Source organism: Carassius auratus, chromosome 2, assembly GCF_003368295.1.
Source record: "Carassius auratus strain Wakin chromosome 2, ASM336829v1, whole genome shotgun sequence".
In the NCBI taxonomy this organism is placed as follows: domain Eukaryota; kingdom Metazoa; phylum Chordata; class Actinopteri; order Cypriniformes; family Cyprinidae; genus Carassius; species Carassius auratus.
In genome coordinates this window covers 542,676-552,716 of record NC_039244.1, presented here as the reverse complement: position 1 = coordinate 552,716, position 10,041 = coordinate 542,676, and positions in this window count along the sequence as shown.

The following is a 10,041-nucleotide window of genomic DNA, read 5'->3' as shown; positions in this document are numbered from 1 at the left end:
TCTTAGGTGGTTAAATCCAAAAAAGTCTTAACACTATAAACTGTATTATAATATCTTAATATATGTAACGTGTGATCAAAGACCATATAAACGTAAACGTGGCTTAGTCACCATAGATGAGACAGTGCAGCTGTATTTACAGATGACAGTCCATGAAAGCATCGGAGAAATGACTGATGATCCAGAGACGCGTAGAGACTCAAATCAAGTCAAAAACAGACACTCGATGTTCCGTAATCGCGCTCGGTGTCACGCGGAACACGCGTCCTCTGTCAGCCTTCATCACCGGAACAGACGACTAACGTCAGAGCCCCGAGAGCCGCCGCTACAGGCGCATCACAGCGCGATTCGGTGAGAAATGCCTCAGATTCTCCGGTGAGCGCGTGATGAGATGAAGATAAAAGGAGGCGATGCCGCGAAACCTGCAGCGCGGGAGTGAACCATCATCTCTCACTGGAGGGGTGCTTCAGTCACCGGAACGCGCTCCACACTAAACAGCACATGACTGGAACATGCTAAGTCGAGAAAAAGAACAGCAATCTGTAGAATATAATGTTTCCGGGATATTGTCCGTGTCGCTGATCAGATTAGAGAGCGGCGAAGCGGGTCTGTGCGCGCGCGCCCCTGTCACCAACCACAGATCCATCGATGAACCACAGCCTCGCAGTGATGAGCTCTCATGCGAATATGCATTTCAGGAATGTTTTTCTATTGGATGTGTGTGTGTGTGTGTGTGTGTGTGTGGTGTGTGTGTGTGTGTGTGTGTGTGTGGGCATGTTTTTGTGTCATATCAGGACACAACTCTGTAAATGACATGGGTATGACACAGGTATTACAAGGAGAGGGTGACTTATGAGGACATAACCCATGTCCCCATTTTTCAAAACACTTATAAATCATACAGAATGAGTTTTTTTGAGAAAGTAAAAATGCGCAAAGTTTCCTGTGAGGGTTAGGGTTAGGGTGTAGGGTTGGTGAAGGGACATAGAATATACAGTTTCTACAGAATAAAAAACCATTACACCTATGGATGAACACACTTTACACAGAAACAAACATGTGTGTGTGTGTGTGTGTTGTGTGTGTGTGTGTGTGTGTGTGTATGTGTATGTGTGTGTGTGTGTTTTGGGACAATTTATATATATATAATATATATATATATATATATTATATATATATATATATATACATATTCAGTAGACAAGATTATAATGGTATTACTACTTTTTCAGAATAACTTAATTACTGAATTTCACTGGAAAGGTTTATATTTTTATATAAATAAAGAACTGTATTTCTTTGTCAATTATTAAAGTATTACATGTTACATTGCATTTGGGATTTCAAGAACAAGTGGAATGTGCTGAATGTTCATTTAATCCAAGAGAAATTAGCAAGCCAATTAGACTGAATTTACAAATCTTTTTTAAACGCGGAGCCAGGCGCGAGCTGACGCGTGCGGTGCGTCGAGCCTCATCATACTGCCAGATGCGTATGGGGTGTGGTTTATGCATTTGATTTGCAAACTAAGCAATCATCGTGTCAATCGTCGCGTACCTTGCCGTGACCAAAGACGTGTGATAAGAAGCGCGACACTTTCGTCGCCCCCCTTCTCGCGTGAGAAGCTACGTGACGTCAAGCGCCTTGTCATTTTTAATATCTTTTTTTTTTCCATTTGTGTGTGTGATTTTGTCAAATGTCTTAAGTGCTGTAGTTAAGTGTTTTTTTTTTCGTTTTTTTTTTTTGTTCGGAGCAAAAAGAAAGAAAAACTTGCATGTTATAACAATTAGCTCCTCCAAATCCCCAAATATTTCATAATCTTCATAATGCTGACGAAAATATGATGAGTAAAATTTAATTTACACTGCAGTATATCTAATCAATGAACTTACAATGTTATTTAGAAGTGCACATGTAAAACAACAACCAGGAACAACCAATTCACAGCTTTCTTGTAAGCATCATATATAACTAATGGCACCAAGATAAGGACAGTATAAACCAAAAAGACAACATTTGTATAGGTTTAAGTGTTTTGTCCACCAGAAAACATAAATTGAAAAATGGCTTAATGCATTAATAGTTAAATCCAAAGGCCAAATTTGAAATTAACAATGGACCATGGGCCATGAGTAAACACTTCAATCATGTAATGTTTTAATAATTTTGTAGTTTAGAAATTATAAAATTCTATAATATTCATATATAATTCATATATACACACATTACAATTTTTTTTAATGATTTCTCCAAAGTCTCATTCATAAAACACAAACACATCAAATAGTTAACTCTATTGTCACAGTGTGAACTCAAATAACACACAATTATCCATAAGCAAGCATTCAGTAGCATCTCAGGAAATTATGAACAGGAGCACAGGTGACTGCTTTAAAAATGCATCCTAGCACTGGAGAGAGAGCTGAAAGAATCACACAGTGTAGTACAGTATAGTTACAGTACTTTATTACAATTACAGTGTTTTGAATTTATCTCACTAGTGTGCACTGGGCAGGGAGCTTGTCTGCACTGTAAATTATAATGAGTAAACCTTATTTTAAAAAAAGCATGCAAACCGATTGCCTTGAAAAAAACAAGTAAAGTGAAATAAGAATAGTAATTTGTACTAACAAAGGTTTATTTATAAGTGTTGTAAACGTGTAACTCAGAATTACTATTTTCAACAACTAAATTAAGTACATTATACTATGTACGTATTTCAAACAACTCATTTAAATTTAGCTAAATCAAGAAACATTTCCTGCAACTTGGAATTTCTAAGTTGTATTTACTTGAACAGAAATCTAGTTTTGACCAATTGCCTTTAAAAAAAAAAGTTACCATTAATCTAGTAACTTAATTACTTCAAAAATCTATTACAAATTCATGACAACAATGTTCTATTCTTCACACACATAATTACCCTAAATCAAATGTAGTGACAGTTCAAAGTTAAAGATGATATATTTTTTTCAATGTAGTTTTAACTCGTATTACAAAAATTTTGAAACAAAGCAAAAACAATCTGCTTTTAGTTATGTTAAACAATGGAGGTAGCGGTACAATGATTTTAAATACGGCAATGAGTTGGCCACACAAGTTGCCAATGTTTTTTTTTTCTGTCCCAAGTCAAGCATCATATTGTAGGTTTTCTTCACAGTATCAGGGTAACCCACATGTAGTGATGCAAACGTAGCACATGGTGGTCGGGAAGCAAATGTTGGAGGCAGACCCTGGAGACTATTCTTTGCAGTACTACCCTGAACAATGATGGCAGAAGACACTGGGTCAAGATTTGGAGAAGTACTTCATCGTCAGTGATAGTCAGCAAGCCAACAGATACTAGTGCCCAGACTGCATCAGCATCAGACACCTGTATAAAACCAAATAAAAACAATATTAGCATGGAAATGTGGATGATCAGTTTTCAGTGTTTTCTGTCTTGCCTACACTGCCATAACATTGGGTTAGTTCACCCAAACTTGAAATTCATGTCATCATTTACTCACCCATGACTTTAAGTTATTTTCAGAACACAAATAAAGACATTTTCAGTGAAATAAATTTCTGTCCTTTAACTGAATGTCTATTTACCCAAAATTTTAGACACTTGATCATATAGCAATTACGTCTCTTTCAAGATTTGAGCCTCTTTTCCACTGTCAGGCCAAACCATTCTTAATTCTCAATGCTTAACCATTCCATTCTGTGCTAATACGGATATGGTTTAATTTTTCACTGTTGGGCTGTCAACAGAGCTCTTTTGAATGCAACATAAATGTGTCAGTCGTTGCCTTAGTAATGCAATAGTTAAGATATCGAACCTGATGTAAAAAGCACCCACGTTACGAAAGATTAAATATTACTTTTAATTTTAATATTACCTAGTTTACTTAACTCAAATAGCATGTTGCCCAGCTGCAGAGAAACTGGTGGCTAGGCAAAAACAAACGACCAACCCTGAGCAGTGACTACCATCTAGGCTTTCTACAGCACGTTCAGTGTGTTCAGCTAAGAGTTCTGGATCAAGAACAGTTCACCAGTCCATGCCTAACAGAGTTCAAGTGGAAATATAACTGAAACTGCTCCTTACAATTCATTGAACAGTTTGGCCCAAAAAGTAGATTAATCGGCTCCATTCAAATGGATTGATTTGATGGTTTCTTGGGTGTCAGAGATTTGGGTTAAATGTCTTCATTCGTGTCAGGAAGATGCACAGTTTTTTATGGAATAGATTGACAGGAGGGAGATTAAATGGCACATTTTTCATTTTTATTGAACTAGGTATGTAATCAACATTAATCTTTATAAAGGTATCTCAGTAATATACCAGCAAATACACAGGCATTTTTTTTCTAAAATGGTGTTACTAACTATGAGAATTACCAAGCAGGTTAGTTGAACAGGTTACTAACAGGTTAGTTATCCGGGGTGATCATGAATTAAAACAGGTAGGCCTCAGATGGGTGTGTAGTTCTGTCAAATCTTTTCTAAGTGTCAATAAAGAAGTCATTGAAGTCAATAAGCGCTGTTATTTTAATATTATTAATAAATATAATAAAACTATTAACATTTAAGGTAGCATCATACATTTTATGGGTTCTAGGATGTGAATGTCCTCTTAGATATGTGAAAAGAAACACAGTTACAAATACGGAAATCTGGAACTGCAATAAATTATTTGAAATTGCAAATAAAGCATAGCACATGATTGAGTCAAAAACTGCTCTTACTGCTGTTGAAATATCTCTCACCTTTATTATACTGAGACCCGGTGAATCACAAGACCGCTGCTCAGAGAAGACAGCTGACACAAGCTTTTTTCCTAAATATGAAAAATAATTCTTCATATAAAATTCAAGTTCCACTAAATGTTGTGAATTGTAGAACAAGGACACCATTCATTTCTTGATATTGCATTTTTAAACAATAGAAATAATTTTTCTATACATCTCTATTTGAGGCATCAGTAATAAAACCAATTCAAAGGCAGCATTTCTTCTGTTACAGTACTCGGTGTTTTTAACACAGCAAATAATTAATTACTGCAAAATAACGAGCTCATTCAGTTTAAACCTTTTAGTCTGGTTACGCAATGACTATGATTGTATTAAAATGATGAAAATACATTTGTAAACTGAAAAATGACTTTAACCTAAAAAGTGGCCAAAGCCTCACAGTGTTATAAAATTATAGAGGAAATTTTGCAAAAGATTTACTGTTAACAATTAATACTATAAGTGGCACATAAAGATCATATTGACGACTTCTTGCATGTTCTTGAATTGTTTCTCGGAATTTACATGCTTTCATTTTTAACTAGTAAAACATTTTTCAATTTGAGAAATGAAATAAAAAAAAAAAAGTCTCTAAAAGTTTTACCTTTACCAAATGTGCCACAAGTTGTGTATTTCTATAGTTTTGTTCTAATAGCAGAATAGCAAAGATCGTTGCTCCTGTTAGCTGACACTGGGTGCTGACAAGGAGCAAATGTTAGTCAGTTCAAATTAGCAGCACACAGAAAGATACATCCACACACTATTTTTTTTTTTTTTTACTTACCTTATTATTATTGTGTAGAAGTAATCAATCATTCTTTGTCCAGAGGTGAAATGTAAACAGTCTTTCTACTTAGTTTAAGCAAATTCAATGCAGCTTCAAAACTTTGCTTGCTGTGCATGCTCACCGTCCTTATTTCTTCTTCTGTTGTTTTGTTCCTGTTGCACATTAGCGCACTGCTGCCTCTCACTGGTGAATTAATGTCATCGGTTTTGTTGTAGCTACTTGAATATTTTAAGAAAGAATTACTCATTGCAGCATGTTGTTCTATTCGCCTTAAAATTAGCAAATTGTGTAACTTAATAAAACCTAGTAAGTATAACAACTAAGTAAAGATAACTTATTATATTTAAGGAAGCTAAACAATTGTAGTGTGTGTATTTGTACTGTAGGTTTTGTCATCTGAGGCCAAAGTTTTGATAATGATAGATGTAAGGGTTTTTGACTGGAGAATTTGATTTTGACGTGGAAGTTTGCACAAGTTTGTGGCCTAATGGTTAGAGACTTGGACTACTTACAAGAAGGTATCAGGTTCAAGTCTCTGTGCTGGCAGGAGTTGTAGGTGGGAGTGAGTGAATGAACAGCACTCTCTTCCACCCTCAATACCCATGGACTGAACTCAATACCCTGGCACTGAAGCCCCAGTTGCTCCCCAGCGCTGGATCTGTAGCTGCCCACTGCTCCGGGTGTGTGTTCACTTCTCACTGCTGTGTGTGTGCACTTGGATGGGTTAAATGCAGAGCAGCAGTTCCGAGGATGGGTTACTTGGTAAATGTCAGGACTTTCACTTTCAAAAAGGCCTAATCCATATAATTTGGCTCTCTCTAGTGGACAAAATGTATATCACAGCTTTTAGTCTCAGGTTATGTCATCACATAGGGTCTAGGCTTTGATAATAAAATAAACTGCATGACATAGTTTTTTTTTTGCGCTCATTATGAATCACTTTTCAAGCAATATCACCTGAAAATCAATTTTAAATCATGTAAGTCTAATCAGTGACTAACATGGAGTGTCCAAATATATTCACAGTTACATCTTAAATAAAATAATACAATAGTAATATAGGCTAATTTTAATCTGAGCACATATGAACTTACACGTCTCTAAAGAAAAAAACGATCACTTTACATTAGACCTTATTTCTGAAAACTAGATAATTGTATGATCAGCAGATGTCTATTATTTTACAGTTCAGTTCATGTCATAAAGCGGCTTATTACAAGAGCAGTTTCTTGTAGGCTACTCTACATGTTCAAATTAATAGCCTATATATTGATAATTAATTAATACGTTTATATATGCCTATTTGAAATTTTTTTAAACTGTTTTGACACATTTTCATTTTCAAGTATTATGTCTATTAAAATAAGTCGGTACTATATAGTAGCCTACTTTTGTGTTGATGTTTACTGAAGCCTTATGATCACAGGCAGTCTGTCTTAGCGAGTCAGTTCAGGTGGTCAGTTCCGGACATATATGCAAAAAACTACGTACCAACAATAAACGTCTTTTTTACGCTTTTTATGCTTAATTTAGTGAGATAATTTGGTAACTGCATATGAATCAATTATATTTTCCTCTTCAATATTTGCAGCACGAAATAAACATTACTATTTGAATGAATGTTGAAAAAAAACTGGGCTGAGTTTCCCAAAAGCTTCGTAAGCCTAAGAAGTTCATAAAAACGATCATACTACTGATCTTAATATCACGGTCTGTTTCCCAAAAGCATCGTAACTTAAGTAGCACTTGAAAATCATCGATCTATGGGTGCTCTGGAGTAATGGTTAAGCCCTAAGTGTATTTAAGAAAACAGATTTATGCGGTCACCTGCAGGACAATCAGCAGATTACACCTTTAACTTGATTCAAGCGAAATGTGATTATATTTACATTTACATTATTCATTTAGCAGACGCTTTTATCCAAAGCGACTTACAAACGAGGACAGTGGAAGCAATCAAAAACAACAAAAGAGCAATGATAAGTGCTATAACTCAGTTAGGTTAACAAAGTATAGCTACGTAGCATAGGTTTTTAAATGATATAATAAATAAAAAGAAGTGTTAGAGGTAGTGTTAGAGGTCTTTATATCTTTATACATACATACATACATATAATTGCATAATACATGAAAAGATAAGATGGAAGAGATGGATTTTAAGACGATTCTTGAAGATGGCTAAGGACTCAGCTGCTGGGATTGAGTTGAGCAGGTCATTCCACCAGGAGGGAACATTTAATTTAAAAGTCCAATAAAGTGACTTTGTGCTTCTTTGGGATGGCACAATCAAGCGATGTTCACTTGTAGAACTCAAGCTTCTAGAGGGCACATAAGTCTGAAGTAACAGATTTAGGTAAATGGGTGCAGAGCCAGTGGTAGTTTTGTAGGCAAACATCAATGCCTTGAATTTTATGTGAGCAGCTATTGGAAGCCAGTGCAAACTGATAAACAGAGGTGTGACGTGTATTCTTTTCGGCTCATTAAAAATTATAATTATAAGGATTTGATTATGCTTTACTGTACACTTTATGACTCGTTTTCTTAATTTTTTTATACATTTAGAAATTAATTAATTAAAAGGGGGAGGAAAAAATAGAAGCACATCTAAATTAAATGACTGAAAATAGTAATAAAAAAACGAATAAAATAAATAATGTGGGAAATGCTTCAAAGACTCGGGGGGGGGGGGGGGGGGGGAGGACTTCATAAAACCAATAACGTCTCTCTCTCTCTCTCTCTCTCTCTCTCTCTATACTGTATATAAAGTACATTATATATGATTATGTAAAGTATAATACACTATAATATAATATAATAGTGTACTGTATTATAATTAATTATAATTATTATATCCAAGTTGTCTGTCTGGAACGCAGCATTAGGTTAACATCAATAAGCAATCGTGCACTACTGTTACGAGCCATTCTAAGGTGAGATTTCAGCACTTGACAAACGGATAGCAACTCCTAAGTAACACTTAAAGCACGGCTACGTGAGATTGCTTTACGTGCATATTTGGGAAATGCACGTGAAACAATAACGAACGATCGTAAAATTACTCGTAGAAAACGCTCTTAAGCGATAAGATCAATCGTTAACGGGAAACCCGGCCCAGAACAGTTTAATACAAACGAATGTCTCGTGAATCGATCAGAGTTAGTTAAAAAAAGTTAAAAGAATGATGGATGCCACAGACTTTTTTTTACTTCACAATATAACATAATTTTATTATCGTAAGCTTGACTTTATTCTTAAATTATGACGTTAATCTTATTTATTCAGTTATATTTGAACGTGGGCAAAAAATGCTGCCTTAGGCTGCTGAATGAAAACACAATTTTGGCACAGCGAAAAAAAAACGAGAAATGTAAAACCAGTGGCGATATATTTGTATTATTTATTAATAAAATAATGTCTTCAGAGTCAATGTTGCAAAAATGAATTTGACGAACCTGACTTGCCATCTCCTCATTGTACATGCCTTTATAGAGAAATGCATCTTTAGAATTACATGATGAAAGAGATTTTGTTTTCGATTTGAATTATTACGTTTTAAAATAGTAATTTAAAACGCAAAAAGCATTCTATAGATATATTTATCATGTCGGTGAAGCGCTCCTGCTAAAGACCAAGAAGAAATCGCATCCTGTTTGTTTTCCTTATTTTACAAAAGCATAAGGTTTTGTTGATATTGTGAGTGCACACATATACAAGTAGACACTTCGGAGTTCCAGATGATGCATACTCTTATCTTTATGAGCAAAAATGACGGCGCATTTTTAATTTTGTACTGTCATTAAAACAAAAAAGCAAGCTGGCTCCTCCATGTCCTGCAAAGCGCTCACTCTCCGCACAAACGATTGGATATGCGCCTGTGCTCATTTTCCTAAGTTAAATGTTTAAATTAATAGGCCTACTGTGAAATGCATGAAGTGTAGGCCTATTATGTCTGTTTTTTTTAGGCAAGTCTTGTTGGTTTGAGAAGGCTAAATTGATCAAACATCTAATGCTCAACTTACTGTCTGAACGAGCTGCAGCTTGCTCGTTCCTTTAAAAATCAAAAACTCGAATTTACCAAACGCAAAATTTTCCAAACATATTTCAAAATTAACTTAATAAAGAAACAAATAGAAATGACAACTTTTCTATTAAAAATCAAAAGTGAACTATTTTAATAGCTGTGTAATAAGGAAGAGAGAGAGAAAAAAAGTCACGGTATCCAGTCGACTCCGGCAAAGAATTCACACAAGCTGTTGGATAAAGGCCGGGCCCATTCATGGCTCTATTCGTTCCCTTGTTTTAATTAGAAGTTCTCCCCCAGCTATGTCCCAAAACTGCCAGGGCTCATATGCACCTGCATATCCTGGACCCAGACTATTCCACTGAGGAGACAGATGTGTACTTTAGGTGCTGTTATCATGATTATTACCTTAAAGCCTTACTTAGAGCAAAATAGGACAACGCCAAATTATTATT